The sequence below is a fragment of the Papilio xuthus genome, unplaced genomic scaffold (assembly GCF_000836235.2).
Source record: "Papilio xuthus unplaced genomic scaffold, Pxut_1.1 DF826159.1, whole genome shotgun sequence".
In the NCBI taxonomy this organism is placed as follows: Eukaryota; Metazoa; Arthropoda; class Insecta; order Lepidoptera; family Papilionidae; genus Papilio; species Papilio xuthus.
This window is the reverse complement of record NW_013532490.1, coordinates 3,871,957-3,891,790: the sequence shown is the minus strand read 5'-3', so window position 1 is coordinate 3,891,790 and position 19,834 is coordinate 3,871,957. Positions and strand designations below refer to the sequence as shown.

Below are 19,834 nucleotides of genomic sequence, written 5' to 3'. Positions count from 1 at the left end.
TTACTCATCATTCAGTGTTTTTACACGATGTTTTTTTTAGTTCGTTAGTCGGAAATAACTAAATGTTTTCACTTTGTGACATGAAGCGTCAAGCCTGGAGTGATTTTTAGTTATTACCCGTTTCACAAAAGTGTTTATTGGCGCGTATATAAGTATATTTTTATGTATATGGGTTTGTATGTATGTTAATTCTATAATAACGTACTCTAGGTTAAACTAATTCGATTCTGACAAGTAAGGTGGCATTCGATTCTTATTTTCTCTATATTATCAAAATATTATAGTCATAAGATTTTTTTAACCATTAACTTTGAACTTAACAACAGATATATACGTAACAACGGCAACCGTCAAGTTAAACCAATTAAAGGCTCAGTTCAAAGGCTTCTGCGGGAAACATCGCTTAGGCCGTGACTTTATTCTCGATCGAAATGAAGAGGAAATTAAATCCTTTTGTAAATTAAAAATATTTCCTTCACATTATAGGTTTATTAATGTATAATAAGATTACTGGCACAAAATATTTCATTTTTAAGCACATTTTTTTTATTTATAAATAAGTTTTTAATTTATAGTTTAATTGCCGCTAAAATACGATATTGGAAGACTGTATGTGATAGTTACACTTAATTAGTAGTCTATATATTATTTTAGGATCTAATTTAGCCTTATTCCAAAAATCATCTAGATCCGGTCAGCCAGTTTTGGAGTTACGTTACAGCAAACATCCATCACCAATATTAGTAAGATTCGTTATAAAAAAAAATTAAATTTCGAACTTGAATTAAATATGTTCGAATTTCGAATCACGTCTACCATTATATGCAAAAAAATAAAAGTATCTTTCAGTGGTCATCGTATTTTTTATTTTCCCGGTTTTCTTTTGTTTAGCATAATAAAACACTTATATTAACCGGTAATCGATTAATGGCAATTAAAAAACAGATCCATAATGATTAATCGATTAAGACTCAAGGTATGCAATTAGACTATTTTTATATTATCTGGCGAAACAGTTTCAAACAACTTTGTAACAATTAACTTGTTTACCGTTACCTATTATATCGATAAATATATTTAGTTAGTATAAATCATATACGTCCAGTCGAGGACATTTATTTCCTACCCATTTCAGTGTCATTTAACTCAGACCCTTCGTACACAAACGTTGCGAGTATCACGTTGCATGAGCTCTGTTGATACAACGTTTATTGACGACACACAATAATACACACATACGCAAACACACACACACTAATTTGCTAACTTGTAAATGTAAAAGAAAGGCGCCGGTGTCTGTCACACAGTTCATACTATGATAGGCTTCGACGCTTACATACACAGATAGCTGTGTAATTGTTTAAGTGTAGGTACAAATTTTTAAAAATAAATAAAATGTTGAGTCGTCGACCGAAGTCGTATATTCGGTCAGTGCAGGCGTAGCGACTACGTGTCAACTATATTGGTTCCGCCATCTTGAAAATTGTGGTGACTTTTTCGCGACGATTTTGACAAACTAGAAATGTCGGCAACACATGCCTTTACGGTCTATGACATTGCATTGCGTAAGTCGCTTAGCGATTTAAAACGCCGGATTTTAGATTTACTTTGCCTTGTGTACGTGGAGCCTTATAAATCAATAATATCGAAAAAAATCATAGAGAAATACGAACTTATAGCCTATATATAATGTTTAACTTCTACCAAATTACAAACCCTTTTTAAGTCTTCTCTTAAGAGAAGTTTCTAAGAATTAACTAATTTACCTTACGCGAAATGTAAACGGCGTACGGTGAAGACGCGGCGCAGGCGCTGAGCAGGCATGGAACGAACGAAACTACGCGCCTGCACCATATCACTTGAGTATAATTCACATAGTGCCTACCTAAAATATACATTTTGTACGGGTTTCCGTTCTGAAGCGGATGCTTGAGCCACGCTTTACGCTGTTTCTGTATAATACGCCTTATGTTGATAAGGGTGTATATTTTTAATTTCAAGATAAAGTTATTTTTAATTAAAATTAAGAAGAAAACTTCTTAATTCCTACACGTCAATTTTTCTTATAAGGTAATTAATTAGTCTGATATAAGTAATCTTATATACATTATAACCTAAATCTCTTATTTACTTTGTGACGTCAAAATCCTTAAGATTAAGTTATCGATACAAGCTTATAATGATTGATTGTTTAAGCTTAATTATGTATTACTTCTATATAAGGATTTAAGTTATTTTACTCAAGTTATAATGGTGAAAATCTATTTATATATATAAAAGAAAGTCGTGTTAGTTACACTATTTATAACTCAAGAACGGCTTTACCGATATGGTTGAAAATTTGTGAGGAGGTAGCTTAGAGCCAGGAGACGAACATAGGGTACTATTTATTCATTTTTTTTCGAATTTATGCCTTGAAGAGCTGTTTTTTTTAACTTACTAATATTATAACTTACTAATATAATAATTAATAATATTATGCGAATGTTTAGATGGATGTGATGTGGATGGATGGATGGGCTACACTAATTAATTTTTTTATATATCCAAGCGGACGGAGTCGCGGGCGATACCTAGTTCAATATAAGGGACAAGTCTTTATTCCTTTATCAATTGACTAGCTACCTGCCCTGGCTTCGGGCGGCAAAGGTAGGATTAGTCTTTTCTGTCATATACATTGTACTAATCAGGGCTATCTTTTTTAGTTTTGTTAGAAACATATAAAAAAAATCCATTTATTTTATAATGACTTTTTAAAATGATTTTATCATAGATCTAATGAAGAAAATACATAAGTATTTCCTACATAATCAGCTTAAATCGTTAATGTTAATTTTTTATCACATAAGTACTTCTATTTATAAAACAACGGTGGTTTGATTATTTTTTTTTTGATGGATTAATTGAATTTTACTTGAATTAATATTACAATAGCTGTCTCTCGCGCATCCGCTTCCGCGAGATTGAAAATAATGTTCTTGACAGACGGACGGACAACGAAGAGATCCTATAAGGATTCTATTTTTTTTTCTTTTCGAGAGACAGAACCCTAAAAAGACGTAATTAGTAGCCTATGTGTTCTTCCAGACTATGTTTTACGTCTATGTCAAATTTTAGCGAGATTCAGACATTCTGGTGATACTTTCAAACAAACATCGATCCACCCAAACGTTCAAATTTATAATATTAGTAATTTTAGACAGTATTAGTTAGAATCATTTGGCGCGAATGACGTGCTTTCGTTACAAAGTCCAGTGTCAGAATGAATAGTGAGGGGACACGAACGTCGACATTTTAGTAAGGCTAGTGTTGGGTCAATACACTGCCACATTTTCGGTTTTTTTTATATCACAAGGTGGCAAACGAGCAAGCCGCCACCTAAAATCGCTGAAATAGCGAAGTGACCGTTGCCCATAGACATACGCAATTGCATATGCGTTGCCTACCTTTAATCGACGGAGAAGAGGATTTTCTTCCTATATTTCTGCTGATAACATACATTAATTTAGTACGTCTTAGAAATTTGGTATATTATTGAGAATAACGTATTCATTAATTTATCTAATTCTTAATATATTATAGTATTTTTCATATAAAAAAAATACAAAATATATTATATTAAAAATAGAGCACCACCGACTGCGAAATCCCATAACTCAAACAACCAATGGTCATATAAGATTATTAAGAAAAATATGTAACACGCCTGAAAAATACATAATGTGCAATATAAACAAAACAAAACGAAACGAAACGAACCAAAACCAAAACCAAAACCAAAACCAAAACCAAAACCAAAACCAAAACCAAAACCAAAACCAAAACCAAAACCAAAACCAAAACCAAAACCAAAACCAAAACCAAAACCAAAACCAAAACCAAAACCTAAACCTAAACCTAAACCTAAACCTAAACCTAAACCTAAACCTAAACCTAAACCTAAACCTAAACCTAAACCTAAACCTAAACCTAAACCTAAACCTAAACCTAAACCTAAACCTAAACCAAAACCTAAACCAAAACCAAAACCAAAACCAAACAAAACAGTAAGAAGTAAGATGTAAGATGTAAGATTAATTGAAATTTATTACAGAAATATAAATATATACTGGGTCACAGAAAATTTAATTATTATATGTAATTAAGTTAATGAAAATTGTATTTATCATTTGAGGTGAAGTTCATTACACTTTAATACTATTTTACATTACAATTTTAATAGTACTAATAAACTGTACATAACATCACTTAGGTACACTCAGTATCACTTTATCAGAAAATTATAATAACCAACAATAAGTAAAATAAATTCCAGCTTGATCACTTCACGCGTTTTTGAGAATAAGGACGACAGACAGACAGGGACGGACGACAAAGTGATCCTATAAGGGTTCCGTTTTTTTCCTATGAGGTACGGAACCCTACAAAGTACTAGGATTATAAAAATCTGTTACAGACAGTTAACATAAACATTAACGATGCAAGTTATAGTTATTCTTAAGTATGATTGCATTGATCATTTTTTGCAATGTCGGCATCAATATGTCAATTTTGGTTAAAAACCCTGAATAGATAAACGGCATTTTGATTTTTATGAATCAGATAAAAAACTTAATTAGTTGCCTATGTATTTTTCTAGACTATTTCCTACATCTCTGCCAAATTTAATAGAAATCCGTTTAGCCGTTCTGGAGTTCTCCATGTAAAAATTCGCATTTATAATATTAGTAAGATAAGTTAAATGTATAAATTCTAGTCTCTAATTACAAGGAAACTTCCATGTCGTGTCCCTTTTAATTAAAAAAAAAACTTTTATAAATTCCTATGTCTTTCTAACACCAGGCTCTCAGAACTGTGATATGGGCATCGTATAAGGCTGCGTACATACTGTGACGATGCAACCGGAAACGGACTGAAGACTTTCAATGGCGAGCAACCGCAAAGTAGTATTATAGTTATTGTCGGTTTAGTAATTATGGCAAGAATCGATTTGAAAAATTCTTTTACTGTTACTGTTGGGAAGCATAGTCTGATAAAACCCATAGGCTACCTGATGTTTTTTTAATTCTGCGTGGACGGAGTCGCCTATATTTGGAGTGCCCTGTATTTATTGGGTACTAAATTTATTTATATTCCACGCGGACGAAGACACAGGCAACTGCTAGTTAATACTTGAGCAACCGCCTTAAAAACCGTAGTGGTACCAGTCACATCCTAAGACGAATGTCAACTGTTTATTTATTATAAGTTAATTGCATTATGCACATACATCAAGCTCTTAAAAATGTGTTTGTTCCGGTTAGCAACACAGTGCGTATGATACCTAACGCATTTAGGTTGTAGACAGTAAAAAAAGCATATTGTAACGCGATCATTGACCGGGGATGGACCGGTTTTGGAATACCCTCGCCTGTAGTCATCCAGACGCCGTATTGTGTCTTATCAATTTAACCGAACATATACGACCAGTTCTAAAAATAAATTATTTATTATGCCCTTACAGTGGGCTTCCACCCCAGACACGCTTGTTTAAAATAATATAGACATCCTTCTCATACTCCTTGAAAAAATCGAGATAACAACGTGTTTCCCAATGGGTGCTTCGGTAGTAGAAACAGACGATTACTTAGCAAACAACGATGTTTTAGAACTCGTCAAGTATGAATTATTAATATTTACAATTATTTATATTATACATATCTTATTGAATTTCAAAATATTTTAACTAAAGGCGTTAGAAATACAATAAAATTTAAAAGAAATATGTTGACATTTTTTTAAGAGATTTTTTATTTAATTTCTAAGCCAAAGCCGAAATATGAAAGAGTTAACTTCTTAATAAAGTGTACGACAAAACATTGTGGAATAGTATAGGACCATAGAACGACGTATCGGAGCTTTGGTTTATCTGGATTTAATTCAGCTACGTGATAACCTAAGGAACATTTTTAATCGCGTACGAATATAATTTTGAGACTGGTACGTAATAAAAATTTTCATGAGAAAAAGAAAACAAAATTCACATCTTTATGAATCATGATTATGACACATTTTACGTGATATATTGCAAATATTTAAAAGAAAATAAACAAATAAGAATATAGTAATTGGACTATAACAATAAGGATGACGAATCAATTAGGAATTATGTACTTTTATGACATGACTGGAAAGTAATCTATAAATCCAGGTTCAATCCTCGCTATGTTGTTTTCGATTCACGTAATAAAAATTGTTTTTGAGTTAATCGTGTTAAAAATTACGTAACGTAACATATTAAAATAGGAGAAAAATTGACGTAAAATATATTCGCTAAAATACAATTAACTTTTTTTTCTATAGTTAAAAGCTTATTAATATTATAAATGCCAATGTATGGATGTTTATTAGAAGGTATCTCCAGAATGGCTCTCGTTGAATTACATGTGCTACTAATCAAATCATTTTTTAAAATTCGCGCGGACGGAGTTGCGAGCGACAGCTAGTGAGTGAATTAAACCACTATAAAAATCTTGCCGATTATAAAAATTATGAAGGTTTTTGTGGGTTTATTTCTTTATTATTGTATAATATTAAAATAATTTATTGGAATTGCGATTTTATAGATTGTGTGTGGTATGCCTTATCATTTGAGTTCTACACCTGATATTAAGGCAAGGACCGGCCCACCTTGAAGACAGTCCGAACGCAGTCGCCGCACAGAACGCACCTGAGCGTTCCAAATTCGAAATTAATCCGTTCTCGCATGACGTCGAGATGTAATTGCATTTTGAAATTAGAACTTCGAACTGCATGGCAAGAAGAAAGAAAAAATAAACTGGCCAGTGTAAATATAACGTGTAAATATTTTTTTATGTATAAAGTTTTCTTAGAAAGTGTTTTTAAGTGTGTGTAAATTTATTAATAATTTTTTATTAATAAAAATCCTGTGATATTAGAATTTAAGGAAACCAGTGAAGAAACACCAGCAAGTAAGTGTTTTTTTTTATTTCTTTCTTTTTGCACGTTTTTATTCATAAATATTTTTTTCACGGTTGTGTTTAGTGATGCTTAGTTGTAGAATTTAGTTTTATGAATTAAAGTTCATTTAAAATTATGAATTAAAAATAAAAACATTCTTTAGTTTTTTTTTATGGTTGGGAATTTCGTTGTGGCTACAACTGGCCAATACTTAGCATCGGTGAGCTATGAACGCAGGTAAAAATTTAGGTACACAATGGTTTACCGTACCTTTAATAAATCTCTAACATTCAATTTATAAAAATTCAAAGCTTCAAAGAACCCGCTTTCAAAAAGAAAACATTTCAAGAATATTTTTATACACGAGTTATAACAGTTTCATGGAACAAATTCTATTCATTGGCCAGTAATATAATAATTAAAAAGAAAAATAACTTAAAATCTACATTTTTAAATTTAAAAAATGTCATAAAAAATATCTGATTCGTATTCTCGGAATTTCACAATTTTTACACAATAATTACGTATGTTTATATGCGCAATAAATTATTACGAAAAAACGTAGAATATCTGTTTTTACGTAATGTGCGTAAAATTCTTGGTCAAGCGTTGGCTTGATTATCGGAAAAAAAAAATAATTTCTTCATTATAATATAAGGCTATCAGTCAAATAGGTTTCATTTCAATGACACAACGTTGCGTTCAGATGTACCAACATATGACACACGCCGTCTAATTACATATTTACAATGAAATGCTTCTGCAAACATTTTCATAACACTGACATTTATTGTCTGACTTTATTGTTATTTATTATTTCATATTGTATGGGATAAACCGAAATTGATAATTAATTCGTATCGTGTCAATGATAATATCCCTTCTTTGTATTTAGCTTTTGCCCGCGACTCCGTTCGCGGGGACATAAAAAAAACCAGGATGAGTACACCACGCATTAGTCAAGACTATGTTTTACATCTGTGCCAAATTTTGCTGTGAAGTTATTAAGTATATATATTTAAAAATAAATCACGGTACATAATTCCCAGGGATCCCAGGTAGCGTATGTGTTCTTTCAGACTATGGTCTGCATGTGTGCCAAATTTAAGCGACATTCGTTTAGTCGTTTTAGAGATACGGAGTAACAAATATCCATTCATATAACTTTCTCATTTATAATGTTAGTATGAAGTATACTAGACGCACTTATTAGCATTTTCTACACTAGGAAACGTCTTCGAACATGCTTGACAAATCGAGTTAGTTATGCATGTTAATATTTTTTTTAAATAATCTTAAAGGAGATTCAAGAAACCGAACTAGAAAAACCGTAGACTTTTATTATAAAAAAAAAACTAAAGAAAACAATCGCCAGAAAGTGTTCAAGCGCCACCAGCATTTCCTGCTGGTGGTCATGGAAAAACATTTAAAGTCAAACGCTATCTTGATTTCAATGTTGGTTATCAAACGATTTGACAGCTAGTGAAAATTATCATTTGGCTATCTAACGACATATGTAGCAAATAATTTTAAAATTAAACTATTGAGCTTCGCTAGATAAACACGAGGTGAAATTACCAAGGTCACGGTTTAACTCATTTCGTTACATGAGGGAGAAGAAAGATAGAACATAGAGAGGAATAGAAAGAGAGCGAAAACTTTTGAGAACATATCGTAACTTATTTGTTGCTATGTTCTGGACCGGCTTGTTTACAACCACACCACCGACCACACAGAAGACAGTCTGAAGTGTGTGCGTTCCGGATGCCTAATTTCAGTCCTCTTTCCCTTACCACACTTTTCTTTAATGGGGACAATAAGAAGAGGAAATATTCTCTGTCTGTGCATCCCCTCCGTGTATTTCCTCTGAACAGCGGTCGCTTAGCCATTTTGGCGAATTCTGGCCGCTTGTTCGTTTGCCTTTTTAAAAATGTATAATTGTGTACTTCAACAAGCGTTATCGAATGTAGCCTTGTATTCACTACATGCCATTCCATCAATATCTAATCAATGGATAACTAATCAAACACTGGTTTTAAAGACCGCTAATTTAGTTATAATTAGTAATGCCACAAAGCGAAGCTTATCTCGGACTAATCTTTTAGCTTTACTTAAATATAGGTTTTGTAATGAAATTAAATCGTAATTTAATATTATTAAATAGAAGACGACCGCGATTCCGTCCGCGCGGAAATAAAATCTTAATTAGTATGTTCTTCTAGGCTATGTTCTACATCTATGTCAAATTATATCGAGATTTATATAGATGTTTCTTTCCCTTCTCACAAACATCTATCCATCCACTCATCCATAGTTGTATTATTAATAAGATTTGAATGTATAAATGTTTGTCAAACTTACCTACAAAACATTTGAACGGGATCTGGATGACATATGGAACGTAGATTGCAATCTGAAAAAGCGCACTGACTACTAATTCTTTTGTTGCAATAGGACAAAGTCACAGGAAAAAGCTAGTATGTAAATACAAGAAATTAGTATGTCAATTCTATTACGAATTACTAATCTTCGATTTAAGTCTACCACTGGCTATAATCGAGTCTTTCTCGATTAAAAAAATATCATCAATTAAAAAGATAAATTAAAAAATCACTACCATTGATACATTCACTTACGTATCTATTACAGAAATATGAATTCTTTTTTTTGTCAGATAAAGTTGAATATTGTATAATCGCATTAAAGAAAGAGGAAGTATAGAATGGTAACTTTCGTAACAACCATGACAACGTATTTCTAAAGTATTTAATGGCTATTGTGTTAGAAATAAACCTTGGTAAGAAACCGCGATAACAAATGTTCAAGTCATTCAAACAAATGTGTCAATAGGCACTTATTTATACTAATTTCTATACTAATAACAACAAATCTTTACCTCTCTGAAGTCGGCTACAAGTGACAGCATAGCTCAAAACAAGGGAGGTAAGGAATTCGTCTTGTCTCTTTCGCACCTCTTGCTGTAGTATGCGTTTGTCTCGCTTATTATGAAATGCACGTAATAATTCTGCAGCTAACTTCATTCAAAGCTTTCTTTAATTGTGGAAATTAATTAAATGTAAAAGAAAAAAGTAGTTTACAATAATAAATAATTCCCGCATTCATTAACTATCTTCCTTTCGAAGTCCTGTCAAAATTGGCTAAGCCGTTTCTTTACCCGGTACAAGCGCGGACACAGATAGACAATTCTTTTTTAAATATGCACGAAATATCATTTTTTTCAATATTACATACAGACACTACAATTTTTTAATTGTATAGATTGTCTCCCGCTACTCTTTTCTCGCGGAGTTATAAAAAAAACATAATTAATAGCCTTTGTGTTCTTTTAGGTTATGTTTTATATAGGTACCAAATTTCTTGGAGATAAGTTCAGAAGTTCTGGAGATATCATCCATCTATCTAAACATTCGCATTTATAATATTAGTAAGATATTAATAAATAAGATTAAAAAAAAACTAGAGACTAGAGGTCTTGGCATCTTCGATTTATTGTAGATTCATGCTTTATTTAAAAGTCATTGCACTATTTACCAGACAATGCTGTACACGCATAAAGAATACAAAACAAAACTAAAGAATATTCCAAATGTTGGTCGCTTCTGTTGAAATTCTGTATAAAAACATTGGCATCTCTTTTTTTCTTTGTACAGAATGACAGGGATGGCAAATTGATTTTGTATCTTTAGTCAGTGGAAACGGTAAATTACAATAAAATAGTCTGTTAGTTAATTAGTTTTGATCCGTCACGTAGTATCGATCTTTTAGATTTTGTATTCCTTTAACGTTTGGACCACGAATAAAACGAAGGTCATTGACCTCTGTTGATGGATAGACGCTTTCAATAAATTTAAAGTTTTAATTTGTACAAGTACAGTCAACAAAACAATTTATAATCAATTTTTGTACATTCATTAAAATAAATTAAAAAGAAAATGAATGATAAATCGCGTAATACAGATCGATTGATCATGTTTGAAATTCTTCGCAGATATATGTTTCCTCGCAATGTTTTCCTTCCCTTCGGAATATAGTAAAATGCAATTTATTTGTCTATATAACATAATGATGAGAATCTTGGCAAAAGCAAAGAGAACAATAGGTAAAGATTCCGAATCGTAACAGTGAGATTATACGCCGGGGATTTTAGAACGTAACGTGAGAAAGTAGGCTGGCAAAGAAATGTTTCATTGTCTATTGCCCGTGCGTCATGACCCTTGATTGGTCTATAATAAGTTCAGTGACTTAAAACCACTAAAGACCTAACCTTACCTAACTTTTTAAAGACAATAATTAACTCAATTTTTCACAACTTAACTCCAATCAGTTTTGAAGTTGTTGAGAAGATATGATAAATTGTGATCATTTAGTTGATAATTTGCTGACCGTACTGCTTAGTCTATAGAGGCAAGATTTATATGTTTTTAGCGGATAAACTCAAAAATTACTGGACCGATTACAAAAATTTCTTTCACCGCTAGAATGCTTATTTTTCCTTGAGTATCGAAACAAATAACTCTAGTCTGATGGACCACTGTTATGATTATAAAATGACGAAATTCACAATCGACTCGTAACATTTACAAGCGCAATACGAGCTACCGCGATATAATTTTTCCAACACGGAAGTTGATGAGTAGTCATTACTATTCCAACAATGCGTAAGGAGGTTCTTCCTTCAACAGTTTTGGATCTTGGAACAATAGAACTACCGAATGTTAACTTAACCATACTTCCTATACTTATAGGTAACTAGCTGAAGTCCGCGACTCCGTCCGCAAAAAAAAAATAGTAGCGTTTGTGCTATTCCATGTCCTAAGCCTATGCCGAATTTCAGCGAGATTCATGCAACTGGTCTGGTGATAATTTCTAACAAACATCCATCATTCGCATTTACAATATTAGTACGATAATATCTTCTCACTATTTTCTTTGAAAGAACAACAACATGTTTTTAGATTGTTTTTTTTTATTATTTCATAAGGTGGCAAACGAGCGAGCGGCCACCTGAAATCGCTGAAATAGCGAAGTGACCGTTGCCGATAGACATACGCAATTGCATATGCATTGCCTACCTTTAATCGACGGAGGAGATGTACAGAAAGAAAATATTTTATCTTTCCGTGCATCCTCTCATCCGGAAAGCCCGCTTCCACTTCCCAACCCTTCCTCATAAGAAAACGGGTGGGAAGGGAAAGAGGACTTGTTTTTGCTATCTGTACTAATTTCGTTTAATTAGACCATCATTTAGTAACAACGATTACATAAAATAATCGTGTTATTCACCTGACGTTGTTTGGGAACTGTGTAGTGCTTTGAAAACATTTCGCGGTCATGTGACCGTATTGTTTTGTCTCAGTATTACAACAAACGAACGGACAATACGATTTGTGTTACCGTTAATACGCGTATTGAACTTCAATCATAATTTTGGTTTTATTTTTGTTTATAAATAATAAGGTTTCAAACGAGCGAGCGGCCACCTGAAATCGCCGCAATAGCTAAGCGACCGTTGCCCATCGAGACACGCAAATACAGATGCGTTGTCTACCATTAATCCATTAATTGAGATGAAATCCGGAATTGCTTCACGTCTTTCTTCTGTGTGGTATTGCACCGGGCGAACTAATTCGTGCGAACATGTTAAAGCGTGTTCTACCACTATTAAACTACTTATTAGTTTTACGTTTTATTATCTACAGGCATCTTCAAAACACTAAACTACTACTAAAGTTTGTTTTCAATGTAATTTATAGGTAAGAAACATTTCAAGGTCAAACATAACCTCACTTTTTCAAGTATATTGATGTAGATATCAAACATTGTATATTCCTTTGTGTCTTCTACTTTCAAAAACTTACGATGGCCTCTTATTTCAACATTAAAACTCAGTCATTGCCACGGAATGCAAAATACAAGGTTATATGTTTGAATCCGACGTTCAAATGCTCATTAGCTAATTTAACTTGAAGACAAACGCGATACCATGCTAGTCGAAACAACGTTTAAAAATATATTGTCATCTCTCTCATTATTAAAGAGAAAATAGAGATAACAATATTTATTACACCACGGTGCATTAAATTACTCCATCTTACTAATTGTGATGTTTGTTAGAATGTATCTCCAGAAAGACTCATGGATCTCGCTGTAATTTGGCACAGATGTAGAACATAGTCAGGAAGAACACATAGGCTACTAATTAAGTTTTATTTTTAATTCCGAGATGATGGAGTCGTGGGCTATAGTTGTTAGGTAATGTAAAGATGGCATTTTAATCAATTCTAAAAAAATGTCGTACACAAGGCAATTATTAAGGGTACCTTAACCATTAGGCTATTGACGCTTCCGGACGGATTTCCGATCACGAGGTCGGGGGTTCGAATCCCGCCATTCGATTATTGTCGCTAACCATATCCTAACACAAGCCTAAAGCTTAGTTGGAATGGTAAAAGAAATATTAGTAAATCGACAAAAAATGTGCTAAATTTTTTTCTAATAAAAAAAAATCATTTATGTGATACTAACACTGATGTTATTACAAAAGGCCTATAAAAATCTAATTGTGTGATATCACACTAATATATCTGTAAGCTGAACAAACACTAAAAACTAACTAAGGGTCACTTTCAGACGACCCTTGTCTAGTCATACTAAAATGTCAGACCTTTATATCGTAGGTCGTCTGGTCAAAACCTAAGTTTTATTTATGAATATCGCACATGTTTCTTTGGTTTAATTTTCTAAAACAATTTCGTTTCATTGATTTAAATATTTTCAATACCAACGCTGGAATCAAACATGAGTTAGTATTCGAAGGGTTGTGATTTTTAACAATTTATCAAGATTAGATTTTTTTCTTTTTTCTTTTACGCTTAATAACAACGAAATCGAAAACTATTCATGTTATTATATTGTAATATTCAATTAATGGGAAGCGAATTTAATTCCTTGACTGCGCATGACCTTAAGATTGCAAAAATGATGTATTTTAGTACCATCTTTATCACAATGTTACGAAAGACACGATAAAACGTATTACAGAGATTTGAAGTGTATTCTTCCATCAATTGTAATCTATAATCTCTTGGTTTAAATTGTCCAAAGATAGCAAACTGTACAGTCGTCCGTGATTGAGTATTCTTATATCAAACTAGCTGTTGCCCGTGACACCGTCCGCGCGGGATTAAACAACTTACTGTTAGGAAGAAAATCCAAAAATGTGGCAGTGTATTGACCCAACACTAGCCTGACTAAAATGTCCCCTCACTATTCATTCTGACACTGGACTTTGTAATGAAAGCACGTCATTCGCGCCAAGTGATTCCAACTAATAATGTCTAAAATAACTTTTTTTTATGTCATAAGGTGGCAAAGGAGCGAGCGGCCACCTGAAATCGCTGAAATAGCGAAGTGACCGTTGCCCATAGACATACGGAATTGCATATGCGTTGCCTACCTTTAATCGACGGAGGAGAGGATGCACAGAAAGAAAATATTTTCCCTTCCCATGCATTCTCTCACACGGAAAGTCCACTTCCACTTCCCGTCTTTTCCTTATAAGAAAAAGGGTGGAAAGGGAAAGAGGACTAAATTAGGCCAAACTAAATTACTTATAAGATCATGTGTTCTTTTAGAGTTTGTTCTATATCTGTGCCAAATTTCAGCGAGATCCATGCAGCCGTTCTGAAGATACCTTCTAACAAACATCCATCCATCTATACAACCAAACATTCGCATTTATAATATAAGTAAGATAGTAAGATTTATCTACTAAAGACAAAGAGAGGAAAGATTTGTTTGTTTGCATTGAATAAACTCCGAATCTACTGAAACGATTTGAAAAATTCTTTCACTGTAGGCAAGCTACACTATCCCTGTATGACGTAAGTTATGTTACTAGAGTTTTTTTTAATTGGCGCGGACGACGTTGCGGGCAACTTCTAGTACAGTATACATATAGATGTTAACACGTTAAACGCCATAGTAGAAATAGAAAAAAATTACTAAAAACTTTTTGCTAGAAATAGATGGGTAATGTCTAATCTTCAAAATATATCTAGTGTAGGATTCATTCAGAATCTGGCTTCCGCAGATATGATATAAAAACTTCATGAGGTCACAGGTGCCCTAAGCGGCGATTAAATGCAGGCAGGGATCCGGTCACCGGTGACCGGAGTGGCGTTTAACGTGTTAAACACGTGAATGATTGCACAATATATTTGTATTATAATAGATAGTAATAAAATATACAAAAGTCTATTATTGTGGGTATGTCCCTGGACACATCGTTTAGATATTTTATAGTCTCATATAAATCTTAAATTGTTCATTGCATTATACTTTAAAAGAAATAAATATGTTAGTCATTTGTTTTTCTTATTATAAACACGTGCAAATACTGAATAGACTCCGAAACTATTGAATTCATTTAAAACATAATTTCGTATCGTTTCAACCTTTTAAAGGTTTACTGGAACTATTTAATCTACTTCTTCTTCGCATACTGCATTACTGAAGGTCGTGCTCGTCTTGATATGCCTTTACAGATGCGTCGACCAGCTGCCTCCGCGCCGTCCTGTCTTCGGCTTGTCTTAATTGTTTAAAACCATATTATTATGCGAAAGTTTAGATGGATGGATGTTTGTTAGAAGGTATTTTCGGAACTGCTCAACGGATCTTGATGAAATTGGCACAGATGTAGAACATAATCTGGAAGAACATATAGGCTACTTTTAAAGGTTCTTTTTTTGCGTGGTCGGAGTTGCGGGTGACTAGATAAGGTAACATAATTAACCATCCTAATATACTTACGTTTTACTTCACATACGTTATGTGAAGTTTTTTTTTTAAATTAAATGCAGCAAAAGTACACCTGCATAGAATGCCTCGGTCAAGGCGATGCGATGCAACTTGCGGTCGCGTGACCTGTCACGTGCGAATATTTCCTGGATTTACATTACACGTGTTACTTATGTTACCGATAAGTTAACAAATAAGGATACGTATCCATTTTCTGGACATCCTCTACTTTACGTATTAAACTAAGGTTGTATCTGCGACATTATTTTTTGTCGTAAAGTGGCAAACGCGCAGGTCACTTGTATTCGTCGAAATAGCGAAGCGACCGCTGCCCATAAACATCGGCTTGTAGATACAATGCCTACCTTTAATCGACAGAGGACGGGGACACAGTAAAATGATATCTCCCCTTCCTATGTATCCCCTTTTCCATCAAAGATTTATTAGGACAAGTCGACATTTTCATAGGATAAGATCCAGGGATCCAAGCTTCTTGGGCAATTTAGGAGACTGGATATATTCAAAGACCGCACAATAAGTGTATTATTATATGTTTTTAATTTTTATCGTTAAATAACTTAATTTGGGGTCAAAACATCGGTGACGTGAATAGAGACCTTAACAAGGTTTAGCAAAATGTGTTGTGAAAGCCAAGAGTTGCGCCACGGGGGCAGTGGAGCGTTGCCCTTGCGCCACAACGCGCTTTATTTTATCTTATTACGTTTTTTTGAGACAATGTACAATCGCCGACATAAGTTATAATAAAAATATGAATAAAATTACATTGCCTTTTGTCGGTTATACAAAGTTAAGGTAACTTAAATAATTAGTGTATTTTTTAAATTACTTTACCTTTATAGTCTGATACAATTTTGATTGTTTTGAAGGAGTTTAATTTTATATTTTTAAGTATTACAATATTTCAGTTTTCGTTTCTCATTTAAGATTTGAATTCCGGAGACCTAGTTTTAGTACGCTTTTCCTTCCCATTCATTTCTAATATAGAAAGGATGAAAAGTGGTGAGGATTTGGCAGTGGAGGGTACACATAGGCAGGGAATATGTCCCTGTCCTGTGCGTCCGCTCCTATGCCGATAACCGCTCGCTTGATATGAAAAGAAGATTACACAATAGGCGTTTTTTGATCTTTTACATTAATGAGAGAATAGAAATGGTGTGCTATTGATAACAACATATTGTGCGCATATACGTTACTTTAAGAAGTAATTCCAGATTAGAAGTTTTTATGATTACGTCTCTTTAAACTTTGTCACACAACTGTACTATATGAACTTCGCTTTAATGCGAGAGTTGTTTATGCAACCAAATAGCAAAGTATTTGGCTTTTGTTCCATTATATTGAAATACTTGATCGCATTTCAATAAATAAAATTAATTATTACTACCCAGTTGACCTTTTTCGATATTTTAAGTAGCAAAATTTCGAATAGGCTATTTATATCTCAAAAATTATGAATTTTTAGTCGACAACTTTCTAGCGATATAAATACTTGAATCTTACTAATATTATGAATGCGAATGTTTAGATGGATGGATGTTTGTTTGAAGGTATCTCCCGAACTGCTGCATGGAATTTGCTGAAATTTAACATAGATGTAGATCATAGTCTGAAAGAAAACATAGGCTACTAACGGAGTCGCGGGCTACAGCTAGTAAGGTATATTTTATCTGTACACAAAGTAGCAGTTTTCGATTTAACCGTATTCTATAGATTTACTTATTTTTTTATATAAGAAATATACTGAAACGTACATTCAAAAAGTCAATTGTATTCACCGTGTCCGAATCGATTTGTCGGCCGTATCGAGTGCCGAATCGATTTAAGATTATCGCAATCGATTTTACTCTCACCATTCGATTACTTTACAATTTCCATTTTATTTATTGCGTACAGATTGCTATGATGCCATATTTGACCTTGTTATTGTGGTTAATTAACATTGTTAACGTCCGATGTATGTTTTAGGTTATAATTGTTACAAATCCGATGCAGTGGTATTATTATTAATACTATTTTGTGTCGCAGGCCTTATTTTACTCCTCTTCTTCATCGCACGCTTATCTTATAAGGATAGAATGGGAAGAGGAAATGGATTTGACGGAGGAATGGACGCTTATGTAGGGGAAATACACCCTTTTAGGGTTCCGTACCTCACAGCAAAAAAACAGAACCTTTATAGTATCACTTTGTTGTCCGTCCGTCCGTCTGTCATGACCCTTTTTCTCAAAAACGCGTGAAGCTATCCAGCTGGAATTTATGTGTTAGTCCCCTCCCTTGTCGATTGTAGGCAACGAATATGCAATTTTTGCAACCACAAAAAAGGGTAAAAAAATGTTTTCTCTGTTTTGTCAAAGAGAATAAAAGAGATATGTTGCAAATATGTTAATATCAGTGTAATTGTGTTTTAGGGTTAAATTATTGTCACTAAATGGTAGCTTAATCATTTTCTATTTTTTAATTCTTTTCATGCTTTTTTTAGAATGTCATTAACAGTTAGTTGTCTGTCTCTTTAAACTTTTTTTTTATATCAGAAGGTGGCAAACGAGCGAGCAGCCACCTTAAATCGCAGAAATAGCGAAATGACTGCTGCCCATAGACATACGCAATTGCGTATGCGTTGCCTACCTTTAATCGACGGAGTAGAGGTTGCACCGAAAGAAAATATCTTTCCTTTCCATGCATCCTCTCATCCGGAAAGTCCACTTCCACTTCCCATCCTTTCCTTATAAAGAAAAGGATGGGAAGGGAAAGCGGACTAAATTAAGCCTCCGGGACGCACACTCATCAGACGAAACGTGGAATTGCTTCCACTTGACGCCTGTCTTCTGTGTGGTCGTGGTATTTCACCGGGCGAGCCGGGCCGATTCGTGCGAAGATGTTAAATATAAATTATATTGGTAAACTGCATATAGGTATTCAAAGATATATTGTTGACGTCCGATTGACTCCCAACTCAGCCCATGCGTCATATGTCGCTGGCATTTAGTTTACGTACAAGTACGTGTGCTCGTGGTATTTCCCGATCATATAAGCGAATTCGTGCAATGTCTAATCTTTAATCTTAATATTATAAATGCGTATGTTTAGATGGATGTTTGTTTGAAGGTATCTCCAGAACGGATCTTGAAGAAATTCGGAATAAATGTAGAACGAAGCCTAGAATGAAATATACGATATTAATTAGTAAATTAAGTTTCTTTTTAACACCGCACACGGAGCCGAGGGCAACAGCTAGTATTATAAATATCTTATATCTAGATGAATGTTAGAATTTATCTTTAGAATGCCTGCATAGATTTCACTGATATGTGACATAGATGTAGCCTGGAAGAACACATACTAAATTAGTTTCTTTTTAATTACTTGCGGACGAAGACGCGGGCAACAGCTAGTATGTAACGCATTAAATGACGTTATTAACATAATATATATATATTACTATGTAACAGTTTTCAGAGAATTGAATAATAAAATGCAACAGGATATACGTTTTTAGTTTGATATACTTGACAATGTTGTCATATAAAAAATTAAATGGTAGTATTAAATTGTATTCAGGAAATTAAATTGTTATAATTCAATTAGTTTTGTCCCCTTTACTTTGGTATTAAAAGGTTTATCATTTAAGTCCTAAGTTCTAGAAACCTAGCCTAGAAACAGTTTTATTTATGCGTTTAGATGCAAAGTAAATTTCAAAATCTTCCGTAGAAAATAAAAACTTTTTCTGTACACTAGCATTGGTTTGCGATGATGATGTACGTATTTACATCATTTGAGTTCTATTAACTGATTACATAATTGTTTCTACAGTTCCGTACGATCACTTTATTGTCCGTCCGTCTGTCTGTCATGACTTATCAGGAACGCGTGTAGTAATCAAGCTGGAATTTTTTATAACTTAATTTAATCAAGCGAAACTAAAACGATTTATGTTTCCATTATAAAAGCGAGAGAATCCGTGATAAGATTGTTAAACATGTTTCATGATTCATTATGTGCTATTTCTAAGTTTACGTTAACCACCATTATTACT

The 19,834-nt window shown here is 33.4% G+C and overlaps 1 protein-coding gene across 1 annotated transcript in view; it reads left to right on the top strand.

Annotated features, from left to right (window-relative positions):
- Positions 1-6,674: 6,674 nt before the first annotated feature.
- The window catches only part of LOC106123174 (solute carrier family 41 member 1), a 39,152-nt gene continuing 25,992 nt past the window's right edge, over positions 6,675-19,834 (top strand). Inside the window, exon 1 of the mRNA XM_013319390.1 lies at positions 6,675-6,971. The gene's annotated coding sequence lies outside the window, so the exon portion shown is untranslated. The remainder of the gene's footprint in view (positions 6,972-19,834) is intronic.